Source organism: Lepidochelys olivacea (genome assembly GCF_965140295.1).
Source record: "Lepidochelys olivacea isolate rLepOli2 genome assembly, chromosome: 2".
Taxonomy (NCBI): Eukaryota; Metazoa; Chordata; order Testudines; family Cheloniidae; genus Lepidochelys; species Lepidochelys olivacea.
Window position 1 is genome coordinate 143,143,446 of NC_140412.1, and position 17,211 is coordinate 143,160,656.

General features: G+C 44.4%; 1 protein-coding gene and 1 long non-coding RNA gene across 4 annotated transcripts in view; one reads left to right on the plus strand and one right to left on the minus strand.

The window, feature by feature from the left end:
* Positions 1 to 10,444, minus strand: part of LOC311516058 — a 100,380-nt gene extending 89,936 nt beyond the window's left edge. The window contains exon 1 of the long non-coding RNA XR_014710309.1: positions 10,305 to 10,444. This is a non-coding gene — a long non-coding RNA (uncharacterized lncRNA). The remainder of the gene's footprint in view (positions 1 to 10,304) is intronic.
* The window catches only part of SEMA5A (semaphorin 5A), a 659,545-nt gene continuing 652,743 nt past the window's right edge, over positions 10,410 to 17,211 (plus strand). For 2 of the 3 annotated variants that reach the window (XM_084619686.1, XM_084619685.1), the window contains exon 1: positions 10,849 to 11,368. The gene's annotated coding sequence lies outside the window, so the exon portion shown is untranslated. Of the gene's footprint in view, positions 10,479 to 10,848; positions 11,369 to 17,211 lie in introns of those variants that run through there. The other variant, XM_084619687.1, reaches the window with a different exon arrangement.

Genomic DNA, 17,211 nt, shown 5'->3' on the forward strand with positions numbered 1-17,211 from the left:
CCCATTTTCAAGGTCATCCAAATCTTGTATGATTCTCCAGTCCTCCTCCATATTGGCAACTTTTGTCATCTTCAAATTTTATCAGCCCACTTTGGGGCCAAGGTCGTTAACGAAAATGTTAAATAAGATTGGTCCTATACCAATCCCTAAGGAACTCCAATAGTAACCTCCCTCCAGCCTGACCGTTCACTTTCAGCATGACCATTCCTTACCCACCTTTCAATTCGTGTGTTAAACCCCATCTTCTTCGGTTTAACTAATAATTTTCCATGTGGAACTGTATCAAATGCTATCCTGAAATCCAGGTAGATAAGATCTACTGCATTTCCTCTGTCTACTAAATTGGTTATCTTTTCAAAGAAAGAGATCAGATTGGTCTGGTACAATCTACCATTTGTAAAACCATGTTGTATTTTATCCGAATTACCATTTACCTTTATATCCGTTACTCTTTATATCCTCTCTTCCAAATGATCTTGCATACAATTGAGGTCAAACTAACAGACCTGTAGTTTCTTGAATCATTTTTTCCCCTTTCTTAAATAGAGGTACTATGTTTGCAATGACCCCTGAGTTTACGAATTCATTAAAAGTTCTTGCTCTTAGTTTTGGAATTTCATGTGCCAGTTCCGTTAATATTCTTGGATGGAAATTATCTGCTTTCCACCCCACTCCCCCCATTTAGTCCCATGAAGATACCTGAGTCTGGCTTTGTGATGGGATGGACTAGGCCCGGAGGCCCCCTCCTGGAAGCCTTGTGGCCCTGCCACACCACGCCCCAGAAAAGGGCAGTAGAGAGGTCCTCCAAGCTGCCTAGATCAGCTGTGTGGGAAACAATCAATCAAGGACTTGCAAGCTAGTATGAGAAGAGCGGCAGGGCTAGACTGACAGCAGTTCCTTGCTAGGGCTGAAGGAGTGTGGATGAGGTGTGGCTGGCTGAACCCCGTACAGGGCAGTGCTGCCAGGAGCCCGGGACAGCAAGAAGGAGCCCTGAGCTGGTTGCTGGGACTCCATTAGGACAAGGCCCTGAAGTAAGAGTGAAGACGCTGCGCGGAAGTGGCCCAGGGAATTAGAGAAGCCATGTGACAGTTAAAGGGACACAGCAGATGGCTGCTATCTACAGGGTCCCTGGGCTGGGACCCGGAGTAGTGGGCAGGCCTGGGTCCCCCCGCAAACCCCATTAGCCACTGGGGGAAGTGGCCTGGATATTGAGGCACCCCAGAGGGGGGAACTGAACTGCAGGGGCCCATCTGGAGACTTGTGGCTGGAAAGCGAGCCTTGGGGCACTGCTCTGTCCCGGAGCAGGGACAACTTGTGGGAGACATTACAGGGGCACTGACAGAGAGCCATGTTGGACTTGTACTCTGGAAGAAGTTTTGCTTTGCTTTCATCACACAGAGTGTGTGTGACTCGGCTGGAGGGCTGAGTCACTAAAGGCACACCACAAAGAGAGAGAGAGTGCAAGGCATATGCACTCTGTCAAGAGCGGGGCACTCACAAGAGGTGAGTGCGCCCCGTTACAGGCTTCCACCTTGGATGTGATATTTTCTATTTACATGTCTTCCTTCCCATTAGCTACCCTTATCTTTAATCTCCACCCTCCTCCAACTGTCCTAAGTGGTTAGGTGTCCCACTTTTTCTTTCCTTGTTTTCTTTTTATTTATGTGGCTAAAGAATCTTTTACTATTGGTTTTAGTTTCCATTGGAAGACCCAACTCTGCTTGGCTTTTGGCAGTTCTCACTTTTCCTCTACACTTTCTGACCTTCAAGAGGTAGACTTCCTTGCTGATCCACCCCTTCTTCCAGTCCTTATAGGCTTTCTACTTTTTCGTAATAATCTGTTTGAGATACTTATTCATCCATTTTGGTCTGCAATCTAAAATATGACTATGTAGATTATTATTGCTACCACTGTTATATAATTGCAACAAACCATGTACAAAGTATGTCATGTGTCAATGAAAAAGTTACGGGTTGCTGAATATGATTATCCTGTTTATATGCATGTATCATTTTTGTATCTGAAGTTATGAATATTGACTATGTACCTGTATTTAAAATGTGTTTGCTCCTGTGGTAATTTACATCCAGTCTAGCCAACACATTTTGAATGGAGTATTCAAGTTGATAGCCCATCAGTGAACACAATGGGCCATGGAAGAAGCTTATCCGCATCTGATGAATTTTCCTGTAGATGTTCCAGCCAGAATATGGGCAATGGCTCCTGCGATGATTCATCAAAGCATGCAAAGGCATGTGACAAGCTCATGTGACACAGGACTCCATCGTGTACCTGTACTTTTCCACAAACTGTGCTAAGGGCTTTGCTTGGAACAATGAGTTTCCCTCCACATGGCAGAAGCTATAAAAGGCCCTGGAAACATCTCCATTTTGCCTCTTTCCTGCTCTGATCTCTGGACTTGGACTTATACTAATGGGAGCATTCTAACCAAAGGGACTAAGGACCTTCCAGTCTTTTGGAAGCAACCAGAGACATTATGTAGTTTATTCCATCACAACAGTTTATTCCATTACTGTTTCAAGTCTGATCCAATAACTTTGCAATTTTTGTATGTATTTGATTCCTTTAACCAATTTTAACTCACATCTTTCTTTTCTCTTATAAATAAACCTTTAGATATTATATACTAAAGGATTGGCAATGGCAACAGCGTGACTATTGGGTAAGATCTAAGTTATATGTTGACCTGAATATGTGGCTGGTCCTTTGGGATCAGAAGAACCTTTTGTTTGATTAAATTGGTTTTAAATAATCATTCATTATTACATCTAGTGTCTGGGTCTTGGAACAAGGTCTGAGATACCAAAGGAGACTGCATTTCTGACTTCTTGTTAGCCAATGTGATGAGACAGAAGTTTACTTTTGTTGCTGGTTTGGTATATCTTATGGAAAAATAACCACCAGTTTTCGGGTGGGTCTGCCTTATTTCTCAGCAGTTTGTCCTGAATCTGGTATTCTCAGTTGTAACCCACTTAGGGTACCTTTTTGAGATATTTGTTCATCCATTTTGGTCTGCAACCTTTGTCTATGAATTTTTTCCTCTTGCTTGGGATGCAGGCTTCAGATAGTTTCTGAAAATTTGACTTAAATTAATTCCAGGCCTCCTCCAACTTCGGATCCTCTAGTTCTTCAGCCCAGTGTAATTCCCTAACTAATTCCTGTAATTTTTTAAGGTTTGCCATTTTAAAATCAAGGACCCTAGTTGCAGATCTATATTTTTTGTTTATCCTTCCATTTAGTTTAGTTTAAACTGAATTAACTCATGATCACTTGCACCAAGGTTGTCCTCTACAATCAGTTCTTCTGTGAGGTCCTTGCTACTTACCAGTACTAAATCTAAACCTCTTGTTGGGTCGCTATTTGGTGAAGAAATCTGTCATCTATCATATTCAAGAATATCTGGGCCCTACTTTTATTAGTAGCCCCTTTCCTCCATCTGTAGCTGAGAAATTGAAGTCTCAGATAATCACATAGTTCCCAGTAGTATTTCTTTCATTTAAAAATATTAAAGCAGTCTCTGTCCATTCCAAATTGGATCCTGAGGGTCTGCTACAGACCCCAAACACTATATCAGTAGAGCTTCTGTTACATTTCTTCCCTAAAGTGATTTTGACTCAAACAGAATCCATTTTATTCATTCCATCACTTTTAATTTCTTTAAAATCTACCTTGTCATCAATAAACAAGGCTACTCCACCACCTCTACCTTTATTTCTGTCTTCTTTTGAACAGCACATACCTTTCAATACCTGTATTCCAGTAGCCTATTTCCTCTTGTTTTTTCCTACCCCCCCCCCCCCAGATGTTCTGGTTTAACTTGGATTTAAACTTGGAGAGTGGTCAGTTTGGATGAGCTATTACCAGCAGGAGAGTGAGTTTGTGTGTGTATGGGGGTGAGGGGGATGTGAGAAAACCTGGATTTGTGCTGGAAATGGCCCACCTTAATTATGGACATTGTAGGGAGAATGGTCACTTTGGATGAGCTATTACCAGCAGGATAGTGAGTTTGTGTGTGTGGTTTTTTGGGAGGGGGGTGAGAGAACCTGGATTTGTGCAGGAAATGGCTCAACTTGATTATCATGCACATTGTGTAAAGAGTTGTCACTTTGGATGGGCTATCACCAGCAGGAGAGTGAATTTGTGTGGGGGGGTGGAGGGTGAGAAAACCTGGATTTGTGCTGGAAATGGCCCACCTGATGATCACTTTAGATAAGCTATTACCAGCTGGACAGTGGGGTGGGAGGAGGTATTTTTTCATATTCTCTGTGTATATATAAAGTCTGCTGCAGTTTCCACGGCATGCATCCGATGAAGTGAGCTGTAGCTCACGAAAGCTCATGCTCAAATAAATTGGTTAGTCTCTAAGGTGCCACAAGTACTCCTTTTCTTTTTGCGTATTCCAGTCATGACTACTAATCTACCATGTTTCCATTATCCCTATAATATCTGGTTTAACTTCCTGCACTGATAGTTCTAGTTCTCTATTTTGTAATCCAGTCTCCTTGTATTGGTGTACAGACATTTTAGTAGTTTCTGCTTGGCTTCACTTAGATTCCTCGCCTGATTAGGTACAGTCATTTTACTGCCAGCATTGCCTACCTGTTACTGTCATTGGTACTGGCACTATTTTCCTATCCTCCATTGTTCCTCTCTCCATTGCTGTATCCTCTTTTACTTGATTTTTTTCCTACTCAATACCAGAATCAGGCGTGAAAATTATTTGAGCATCTCCAAACCATCTCCCCCAAATTCCTAGTTTAAAGTTCTTTTAATCAGTCATGCCAGCTTCCATCCCAGAAGACTGTCCCCCACTATAAGGAGGAGTACATCCCATGAGAACAGTCCTCTGTCTGTGAATGCCTCCCAGTAGTCGAACACCCCAAACCCTCCTTATTAGCACCATTGAGCCATCTGTTGATCATCGTAGTCTTGTTTTGCCTTTGCTGCTCTCCTCTGGGACTGGTAGAATCTCATGGAAAATCACCTGAGCCTCCATTTCTTTGAGCATCTTCTCCACCCAGGCATATTCTTTCTTGATGCATTCCGCCGAAAATCTAGCAGTATCATTTGTTCCCACTTGAAAGACAATCAGTGGATTCTTTCCTGTTCCCATTAGGGTCCTCTTCAGCCTCTGTTCCACATCCTGTAATCTTAACTCCCAGCAGACTACACACCATTCTGTTCTCCAAATCATCTCTGGTGACAGACCAGTCTGTTTTTCTCATTAGGAAGTCCCCACATCACATACACCTGTCTTTTCCTGTTGTTGGTGCCCTTCTCCAGCCTTCCCCTTTCTGTTCTTTCTGGTTGCAAGTCCTCTTCTCTTTTGTTCTCACTTGCAATCTTCTGTGAATCATCCTCTATTCTCTATCCTCCTGGGGCTCCGAGCTCTGGCTATCTCCAAAGTCTCTTCTCCTTTTCTTGTGGAGTACCACTTTTCTCTTCTTCCTTGCTCTCCCATCTTCTGTTACTGCCTGCCTCTCCCCTTCATTTTTCAGCTCAGCAAACCTCTTCCTGAGCTCTATTTCTCCTTTGCTAGTTGGTCTTTTTCTCTGCCTTGTTCTTGTACTCACATGCTTCCACTGGCCACTTTCCTCATCCAGCAGTCTGTCTTCACAGTTCACTGGTCCGGCATGCATCTGCAAATCTTAAAGTTTCCCTTCAGCCTCTTCTCTCCTTCCCTCCGTCATCTGATCAAACCCCTTCTAAACTCAACCACAGTTTCTAGCTGCATCTCCAAACCTTTGATCTTCTCTTCCATTAGATCTGTCGGGTGAGACTTCATCCAAATGAAGCACCTTTTGGGTATGCACTCCAAAATAATATATGTCCCGCAGCTTCCACATCCAGTCATCTTCATTGTCTCTTACATTTTTCAGGTCTCTACCACTGCTGCCTCTGTAGCTGTCAGAGTCTTCCCCCCTAAGCTCCTGTCAAGAAGGAAAACCCAAAAACAACCAACAAAAAAACCACACACACCCTCCACCATACTCCGCTTACAAACTCCCACTCAAACTCCCCTGTTTTCAGCTCTCTTTGCTAACTCCTATGGCACCGCTAAGTTTCTTATAAGAGACATAACTCCTTAGATATTATCTCTTTATACATTTTGCAATGATTATGATGAACAGTAAGCTACTTGCTCTCAGTAGAGACCTCACATGTGACACTTTGGTGAATTATTATGCAGATATCCAACCCAGGGGATCCCTGTACAGCCCTATGGACCCCCTCTACCCTCTACCAATTAGCATCCAGGGATCCCTGGGTCACAATACCAATGGGTGCTATATTAATAAAGTTTTAATAAAACACAAAGTAAACAATTAGTAAAAAAAAAGATTTGAATAGGTTTGTTAAATCCTCCTCCTCCCTTGTCCTCTGTTGCTTAGAGAATCTAAATCTTGGGCCTACATTTTCTGACAGTGTGCTAGTATCTCTTTAAACCTTAAAGCACTACAGACAGATTTACTCATGCATAGAACTCCTCACAGGCAGACTTAGGTAAATCCACTTTCTGTCCTTTCTTTGTCTGTCTCTCTACCATCCCTAGTCAGGCAGAAGATCGACTTCCTCAGTTCCAGTCCCTAACACCTCCTAGTCCCAACTTTTTGTACTGGATAGCGCCTAGAGGCCCCAGTCAGAGATCACAGCCCCATTGTACTAGGTATTGTACACACAAAGAATAGAAAAGACAGTCTCTCCTTTCAAGAGCTTATTGCAATATATATATATATATATATATATGGAAATCACCCTGTCCAATCATGAATTTTTTTGTAATGATTTACTCAACTGTTATTACATGTAGTGACTAGAATAATTTTACATTTTGTAGTTCTCTTTTAAGACAGTAATATAATGGCCACTTTCATGTAGCTTTTTAATTGAGTCTTTTATTGTGGGCTTCTTAAAACAAAATAAAATGAAAAATAATTGGTCACTATTAGAACTGTTCTCCCGTGGGATTATATCGGCACCTTAGTGAATGGGTATGAAACACCTGAGATAAAACTCTAATGGATTATTTGCCTGCCAATAGCGGGGGGGGGCACAGTGTGTGCAGCCAGCTTCAGCCGTGTTTCTGAGCATGCTCAGTCCGCGTGAGCATGCTCAGAACAAGCCATGCAGCAAAAACTGGAGGGGCACATGACCCCATATGCTCCCCCATTAGGGTTGCCAACTTTCTAATCACATAAAACTGAACACCCTAGCCCCACCCCTTCCCCAAGACCCTGCCCCCCGCTCACTACATTCCCCATACCTTGGTGGCTCGCTCTTCCCCACACTCACTCAATTTCACTGGGCTGCAGCATGTGTGGGGGATCTAACTGGGGATGCAGGCTCTGGGGTGTGACCAGAAATGAGGATTCAGGGTGCAGGAGGGGGCTCCAGACTGGGGCAGGGAGTTGCGGTGCAGGAGGGAGTGAGGGCTCCGGCTGGGGGTACAGGCTGTGAGGTGGGGCTGGGGATGAGGGGTTTAGGATGCAGGAGGGGGCTCCAGCCTGAGCGGTGGGGCTGAGGGATTTGGAGTGCGGGAGGGGGCTGTGGGTTGGGGTGCAGGAGTGGGTATGGGCTCTGGGTTGGGGGTGCAGGCTCTGGGGTGGGGCCTGGGATGAGGGGTTTGAGGTGCAGGAGGGGGCTTCAGGTTTGCGGGGGCTCAAGGCTGGGGCAGGGGTTCCCTCGGGCAGCTTCCGGTCAGCGGTGCAGCAGGGCTAAGGCAGGCTCCCTGCCTGTCCTGGCACCGCGCTAGGGTTGCCAGGTGTCCGGTTTTCTACCAGAACGCCTGGTCAAAAAGGAAACCTGGCAGCTCCGCTCAGCACCGCTGACCAGGCAGTGAAAAGTCTGGTCGGTGGCGCATAGCAGCTAAGGCAGGCTTCCTGCCTGCCCTGCCTCCGCGCAGCTCCGAGAAGCAGCAGCATGTCCCCACTCCTGCTCCTACACAGATGTTCTGGTCAAAATCTGTACACCTGGCAACCCTATCTCCCATGCATCATCTCTGTTTCAGAGGAATCATTATGAATCTCCTATTGCAACATTCTATTAAGAATCATTGACACAAAAGATTATAACAGCTGTGAAAGTCACTCTATCATTTCATCATGTATTTACAGATTCTTTAATACACACAGTGTCAGAAAGATGGGATAGTGTATAGCAGCAGTTCTCAACTGGGGGTCTGTGGCCCCCTGGGTTTCTGCGAGCCCTTTTAGGGGGGCTATGGGGCCCTGAAGCTGAAACCTGGAGCCCTGAGACCTGAAGCTGGGAGCTGCATAGCTGAAGCCCAAGCACTGGCGCTACCCAGGGGGCTGAAGCCAGGAGCCGTGGAACAGAATCCTAGGGCCCCGGTGCCCTCTGTGGGGCTAAATCTGGGAGCTGTGGGGCTGAATCTCAGAGCCCCGGGCGTTGGTGCTCCCTGTGGGGCAGAAGCCCTGAGCCCATGGGTGGAGTTGGGGTGGGGAGGCATTGCCCCCCCAAACTGCAGTGTCTTACTGAGAACTCGGCAGTCCCACGGGCAGCTCCACACTCCCCTATCTCCTCCTCTCCCCACACCCCTGAGGCCCTGCCCCGGCCAGGTCGGGGGTGGGAAGCTGGAGCCGGGCAGTGCAGGGCAGGTGCTGCTCTGACTGGTGCCATGGAGCAGGCAGCTGCGGTGTTTCCCCATCTCCTGCTGGTGCCCGGGGCTGTAATTGCGCGTCAGCTCCCAGCCCCTTTGACTGCTCATACAGCTGGTGGGGGGGAACCTGGCTTGGGGGCCTGCAGAGCCCTCAGGGAGCAGTGACAGTGGGGGCGGGATGGGACTCCTGGCACACAGCCCTTAGCCACCCACTCCCTGCACCCTAAGCTACTACCCCTGCCTGCACACTGTCCCAGATACCCTGTCCCATTAGCTACCTCCTGCTTGCACCCTGAGTGATTTTCAAACTGTTTGAGCTAAGCCCCCCACCTTTGAGTTATAATTTTTTGTTTCCCTCTCCCCCCCGCAACCCAGACAGGCTGGGTGGCCTGCTGAGCTGAGTCAGGGGTGGAGGTGGCACTCCCTCCCCAGACCCTACCATGTGGAGCTGGCCCAAGCTCCACTGTCCCCTGCCCTGCCCCCCAACAGAAGTCATACTACACTTCTGCCCGAGGGACCCCTCCCCGCCCAGCCCAGAGCCCTCCCCCACCATGGGCCCTGGAGTTTTTATAGCATGGGGGTGGGGTAGAGAGAGGTGGTTCTGAAATAAAAAAGTTGAAAACCCCTGCTCTGGGAACTTAATAAAACTCTAAGTATTAACAATCCTATTGGTATTTTTATTGGATGAAGTACTTGCATGTACAGTGGCTACTTTTCTAAGTTAATATACCTGTGATTTTGTTTTTAAAGATTAAAAAAAAATAGTCTATATTCCAGAGTTTAAAAGTGAAAGTTGATGTAAGAGGTGAAGATCTACAGAAAGCACCAGAATACAGGATATTTATATATCTATAATTTAATATACATCCAAATGATTAAGCTTTATTTTTAAAAAAATGACATCTGATTGGGTGAGTGTTTCCATGACAAGTTTAAAATTTGATAATTTTTTTTATATTAAATATATCATTGCCTGAGATTAAGGAATTATGAGGAAAATGCCACACTCTATGAAACATCTTAGCTGATGCCTCTTAAATCAAACCTCATTGTAGTTAAAGGAAACTGTCCAGGTTATAGAGATGTAACTGAAATCAGAGTTTGGCCCTTAACATTTTTATCTTTATATTGGGTTTCATATCAATAAGCAGCCAGTAAAAATGCTGAAGCTTGGGAACTTACATTATTTCTGATCAACATGAACTTTCATATTCATTAATCTTTCCCGTGAGCGAGTTTCTTATATAAGTAAGGCAAAGTGGTGTTTCAACTTGCGGAGTTTCAGGCGATTTGAATTCCTACCATTTTGGATTGCAAGCAGCTTTTGATTACAGTGGTTTTAATTGAGTCTAATATTGTAGGGCTCTTGTTCGCTGGATCCGTTCCATGCTTTTGTTTTATAGATGAAACTTTAATCACATTTTACACTTTTAAACCGAGGCAGTCTTGCAGACGGTAGAAGTGGTTTACTTTGCACTGTGGTTTATAGAAACATGCCAACGCTTCTGGAAAAGCGATGAGTGAACTTCGATGGCCTTACGTTAAAACAAGAAAATATGCGGAGTGAGAGGAAAAACACTAGGGCGCACTAGTTTTAGACATGTAACGAAAAGGGCATGCACCGCACCCGTAACAAGCGTGCAGACTCCGCTAGCGCACACGTACCTGAGCAGTAGGATGCTTGCGAGTCTATCCCGCAGGAGAGTCAGTGCCACGTCTCACTGTCCCACTCACTCTCCCTGGGACCTTTATAGCGCTCTAGCCCGAGGCCTAAAAATAGCCTTTCAGCAGCCCGCCGCTGCCCACAAGGGGGCGGAGGCCCCGCTCGGGCTCGGGGAGGTGAGCGACCTGTCACACGCGGGCTTTGGGGAAGGCGGGGGGAAGGGCAGAGCGAGGGGAGCGCGCTCTACCGCCGCCTGCAGGGGGGCAGTGTCTGCGGGGCTGGCTCGGGACCGGCTGGGGCAGGGAGGGGAGTGCGCCGCCCGGGGGCCTCGGGGGCGGGGGGAGAAGCGGGCGACCGGGGCTCTGGTTTCACCCCCTGCCTGGCCCCGAGAAGCGGCGTGTGCACGCCGGGGGAGGCTCCGCGCAGAGTGGAGCCCCGCTCCCAGCCAGGCCTGCAGGGGGAGTCGGCGAGAGACGCTGGCACAGGCACACGGCTCTCCGCCCGCCCTCCCGCCCGCCCGCGCGGACTCCCCGTGGCCGGGGCGCTCTCGCACAGCTCCCCGCCCGCCCGCGGGCTGCCAAGCCGCCGGGAAGCCCGGGACACAGGCATCGCGGCTGCTGCCGCCGCCGCCGAGCGAGGGGAGAGCAGCGGCCGGTGTCCGGGTCTCCTTCTCCTCCTGCGGGATCACCAGGCGCCTCCTCGGGGATTCCTCTCCTCGCTTTACATGCTGCCCCCCCCCGGCTCTGGATTTATAGGCAGCTTCCCCCTGCGTATTCACCCCCCTCCTCCCAGGGACTGCCCGGCGGAGGGCCGCCTCTCCCCTGCCTGACCCAGCTGTGTGCCTCTGGCTCTTGCCATCCCCTTCCGGGGGCGCCCAGACGGACCTGGAGCCCCCCTGAGCCCTGAAGCGCTAGGGGGCCGGGCTGGCGCATCACCTGCGGAGCCGCTCCTCACTCTGCCTCTGCTGCGTGCTGGGATTTGTTGTGCTTTAGTTTGGGGTCTGTCGGCTCGCTCTGATCCGAGCCGATTGCGAGAAGCAGCCTCAGGGTATGAATTCTCTGCTGCGGTGAGTAAACATTGAAAGCTGCTCAACCAGTTGCAACTTCTTGGTGGCCCATAGTTATACTGTGTGCTGGGGTGGGGGAGATGGGAGACATGAGCACTAAACATTTCTGTGACTTGGCTTCCCTCCCCCGTGCGGGATCTGAACATCACTGTGGTGGGCTGGCAACTTAAACATCGTTCAAGATAAAAGTCACCTCCCCAGCCCCCTTACCCAGCCACCCCAATTCTCTCGAGTTGTTCTCCCCTCTGCAGGACACCAGCTTCTGCCATTTGAAGAGCCAGAGAAGGGGCTGTGGGGACAGACTTGATTGCACAGCAGCTGTGTATCAAACTTGGTTTGACTAAGTGACCAAGCATAGTGAGGGGCTGTTTTTAAAGGGATGTGATGTTTTTTTCTGTGGTATAGGCTGCAGCTGTCTTGGGGGCTAGGAAGGGATGGGGGGGATGATTTGGGGGGATGATTGGGTCACAGGGTGCACCTGCAATTTGCTCAACACCTAAACCCAGGGAACCTCTACCGCACCCCCCTTCTTGTTGTATTTCTGTTCGTTGTGAGTCTCGATCCAGCATTTAGGGTGAAGGGAGCACCGTGTGCTGATCAGAGGAAAGGGGGGCTGTAGGGTCTCCAGAGAGGGCTAGTAGGGGGAGAGTGGCAGAAAAACTGTTGGTGGATGTTGCATCAATGCCCAGTAACGCTCCGGAGTTCCCCCTCCGCCATAGATCCATGTTCTGAGCACATACTCTGTTCCAGTGCAAACAGGGCTCTTTGCTGAGGTGTGATGCAGCTCCTGCCAATGTGTTTCCTATGGCTGTGCACCTTTGCTCTTTGCTTTACGGTCTCCAGGTTGTGTTGGTGATTTTGTTTCGGGAGTGGGGAGCCTGACTTTACTCTTTGCCATAGTGGTCTGGTACCGGTAGGGGGCGCTGGAGGGCTCCGCTCGAGGTGGCTGGATGCTCCAGCCACTTTTTAGAGAAATCGGCGAGCAGTTTGGGGTCACCATCACGGGGGACAGAGGGCAAAACTCGCAGCTGGTTCCCATTAAGCAGAACCTACCTTGTTTAGTATCTAGCACAGATACCTAAGAGGGAGAGAAACAAGAGATGGCAAACAGAGAGTCCATTTAATGCTGTTACAAAACAGGAGTTAACTCTTTAGCCAAGTTTCAGAGTAGCAGCCCTGTTAGTTTGTATCCGCAAAAAGAAAAGGAGTACTTGTGGCACCTTAGCGACTAACAAATTTATTTGAGCATAACGAAATAAATTTGTTAGTCTCTAAGGTGCCACAAGTACTCATTTTCTCTTTAGCCAAGACAATGAAAACAAACAGCAAAACTCCATGTCTTTAAAACTGATAGAAGCTAATCATATTTCCCTCCTCAACCTCTCCAAGTACATTCAAAAGGTCCCACCCCAACCTTCTGCTCCATTTTACATTTTAGTTATAATTTAACTGATTAAGGTAAATGATCCTGAAGTAAACACCTTCATCTGCCTCAGGTTGGAATAGAATATATATACATATAGAAAAATGTCTGGGGATTTTTTTGTCACCTCTTTATTGTTATTTCAATGTATTGTATATCTTCTTCTTATGACAGTCAAAAAGAAATGGGTGGAGGGCAAGGGAAGCTAGCATGGAAAGTTATTGGATATTATACAAATGGATATTATACAAATGTATACTTGGATATTTATAAATAATACTAGTTGCTGCTGTATATGAATTTTAATATACTTGTACTGCATCTATTATTTAATTTGATAAATGACAGTAGTCTGTTGTATAAACCTGTATTTTGACACCTTTTAAAGAGTACATTTTGAGTTAATGGTCAATAATACACTGAATGAGACATCATGGTCTGTTGTGTAAATCCTTCTTGCATGGATTATTACCCTGAGAGATGGTAGCCGTCATGGTTTCTCATATTAATCCGGATGCCAAGCATGCACACCAAGTTCACATATTAAAAATCCTTATGACATTTTTCATTGAAAAAAAAAGCAATGTTCACGCTCATTCAGTAAACAGCTCAGGAATGGATGGATGGATAGATAGATATTCAAAGGCAGCATGGAGTATGGAGCCTGAAAGATTACAACTGAAAAAAAGCAGCAGTAGCTATTTTTAGGATTGTAGGAGCACACTTACATAGTTAAAAATAGTTGAACAGATTTTTTTAAAATAAACAACATTTTGTAAAGGAAAGCAAACACTAAACATTCTTGGACTGAGTTCTTGTATGCCAGACTCCAGCCTTAAGCAAAAATTTTCAGCCCAGTTAAAAGCTCCATGATTTATAAGGGAAATGGGACTTCAATTTTAACTCTAGCAGCTGGAGTATTCCTCAGTCCTTGCATGGGTAAAATGAAAGATTTTGACAAATTTCTGTGTTCTTTAGGGTAGGTGACGATAATATATTTTTATTACTTTTTCTAATGGCATCACCTCATTTCTCATGTTAGTGGTGAATAGCTGCGTAAACTCCCACAGAGAGCAAAGACTTTGCTCTTACAGGTGGCAGTTTACTTTTCTGTTCAAGAGATAGTTCAGAACTAGAAAATGTAAACTCTTGCCATTAAATTATACTTTTCCTTTAGGAAGTTTTCACGTAGTGTTTTGAAGAAGCTGAATGTGTTAATATCAACAGTCTACACCATGTTTTAAATCTTCTCCCATTGTCAGTTTGGTAAAATATGTGCAAGTAGCAGTTTTCTGTGTACCTTGTAAAGTCAAAAACCTCGGATATGTCAAGTTCACTGAGGTAATTTGCAGTCATATAGACCTGTACTGTCACAAATATGTACCATTGTAGTTGAATAACAGCTATAGTTTTAAGCTTGTTTAATCAGATATTTAACCAAATGGGGTAGTAACAGAGTTTTATGTCTGTTGTTATTACTGTCATATAGAATTATATTATTATTGTGTTTTGTGTTATCAGGATGTTGCAATTAAGTAATAATGTAAAAGAAACCATTGCTTCTTAATAAATAAAATATACAAAATATAAGTAAGAATACAACAAAAACATCTTAGCAACTCCACTTCATCCGTTAGAAACTAATTACAGTAAGGGATTCAACAGATGGAATTGGAGAATTACTTGGATATACAAGGTCAGATCTTCAACTGGATTCTAATCCTTCAAATATTATTAAAGCTAATGTTAAAAAAATTATATAATACACAGGTTAAGAAAAGAGTGTCTGTACATATGGGTTTCAGAGTAACAGCCGTGTTAGTCTGTATTCGCAAAAAGAAAAGGAGTACTTGTGGCACCTTAGAGACTAACCAATTTATTTGAGCATAAGGTTTCGTGAGCTACAGCTCACTTCATCGGATGCATACTGTGGAAAATACAGAAGATGTTTGTTTTTATACACACAAATCATGAAAAAATGGATGTTTATCACTACAAAAGGTTTTCTCTCCCCCCACCCCACTCTCCTGCTGGTAATAGCTTATGTAAAGTGATCAAGCTGTTACCAGCAGGAGAGTAGGGTGGGGGAGAGAAAACCTTTTGTAGTGATAAACACCCATTTTTTCATGATTTGTGTGTATAAAAACAAACATCTTCTGTATTTTCCACAGTATGCATCCGATGAAGTGAGCTGTAGCTCACGAAAGCTTATGCTCAAATAAATTGGTTAGTTTCTAAGGTGCCACAAGTACTCCTTTTCTTTTTGTACATATGGGTATAGTGCTTAGATTATCCACAAATACAAAGTTTGTTTTAAAAGTCATAAGATACATATAGTACCTAGTCAGCAATAACCCAAATTTAGGTGAATAAATTTAACAATACAGTTTAGATATTAGCATCCAAGTATTTGGGTACATCACTCATAAAAAGTTGTACAGAGAGTTGATTGTGGAAAGCAAAATATTTCAATGAAAGAAGATTGTCCCTCATACTACATACATGGTCAATTTTAAAGCTGGGAGAACAGTTCCATTGATGGTGATGTTTAAAGCTAACATCAGAGGAGCTATGCTGATTTCCACTGGATGAATTACACCAGTGATAGTCAGAATGAGGCTCGCGAGCCGCAAGTGGTTCTTTAATGCGTGGCTCTTTGCATCACATGATATTAAAACACTGTGTGATTTAATTATTAACCAATCTAAGTTATTAACCAACTAGGATGTTTTTTCTATGTTATTAATCAGTTGAAATTGATAAAATAATTATACTTGGTCAGTCATTTTGCTGTGAGAATTTTTTTTATCTATATGTATACACACACACACTAATACACATTTCCCGTCATACTGTTTAAATATGAATATATAGTACTATTGTAAATGAAACACTGAATTCACACTACTGTGGCTCTTTTCGGTAATGTTGATCGTTAATTTGGCTCCTGAACCACTGAGGTCTGAGTATCATTAATTTACACTCATAGTATATGTGTGTGGTCTACGATCACATGAATTAGACTGAAGCAATATCTACTATTCAATACTTTGTGATAAGAGTTTCAGTGTACCAAATATGTACATATTTATTATATAGTATAATATGATATAATGTAGTGTAATATAATATTATTACTATTTTTTAAAAGAAGCTTGATTATAACATATGAACTGTAAAACTATGTAAAATTACCAGCAGGAGAGTGAGTTTGTGTGTGTGTGTTTTTTTGGGGGGGGGGGGCGAGTGAGAAAACCTGGATTTGTGCTGGAAATGGCCCACCTTGATTTTCATACACATTGTAAGGAGAGTGGTCACTTTGGATGGGCTATTACCAGCAGGAGAGTGAGTTTGTGTGGGGGGGGGGCAGAGGGTGAGAAAACCTGAATTTGTGCTGGAAATGTCCCACCTTGATTATCATACACATTGTAAGGAGAGTGATCACTTTAGATAAGCTATTACCAGCAGGAGAGTGGGGTGGGAGGAGGTATTGTTTCATGGTCTCTGTGTATATAATGTCTTCTGCAGTTTCCACAGTATGCATCCGATGAAGTGAGCTGTAACTCATGAAAGCTTATGCTCAAATAAATTGGTTAGTCTCTAAGGTGCCACAAGTACTCCTTTTCTTTTTGCGAATACAGACTAACACGGCTGTTACTCTGAAACCTGTAAAATTATGATATATCATCTCAATTGTTATATTTTGACCATTTTTTCTGAAACTGTTGTCATAGTTACTGAGATAAATTGGTATGATAATTAAAAATAAGAATCACTGAGGAAGTTCTTATATTTTTTCCTTAAAATATTTGTAAAAATATATAATTTGAGTCTCTGTCAGTGCTGTTTCACCAAATTATTGTCTAATTTGGCTTAATCAGTCCCTTTCTCCCTCTTCTCCTTCTCTGGCTTATATTTCACATTCCTTCTTGAAACCAAGTTGTAAAATACAGTACATATACATTTTATCTTTCTAATTTGTCTTTGTAAACTATAACTGACTTAAAAGAATGAGTGTTTTATCAACCATATCCAAACATATTTCAGACTGAGCCCTCTGTGACATACACCTTTTGTCAGCTGTTCATGGTAGGCTAGTTTTAATTTCTAGCCTGCAGCATTGCATAAATAACCTGCAAAAGACAGGTGGCAGTCTGCTATTTTGAATCCCTCCAGAAATCTTATGAATCTTGCAGCTTGAACTGTACTATGCAGGTAAAGTTGGGTCTTATGCAGAAAATAAGACAGCCTTTTAAGAAATGCAACTTGCTAATTAAACGCATCCCTTTGTTTTTATGGGGGAATTAGCCAGGTAGAGGCTAACTATTGCATGTGGCAGAAATAACAACTATAAACGTAATTGGAATGCAGGTTTGAAATCTTTAAGACTTTGTTGCTGGCAATCTGCAGTTTTGATAGA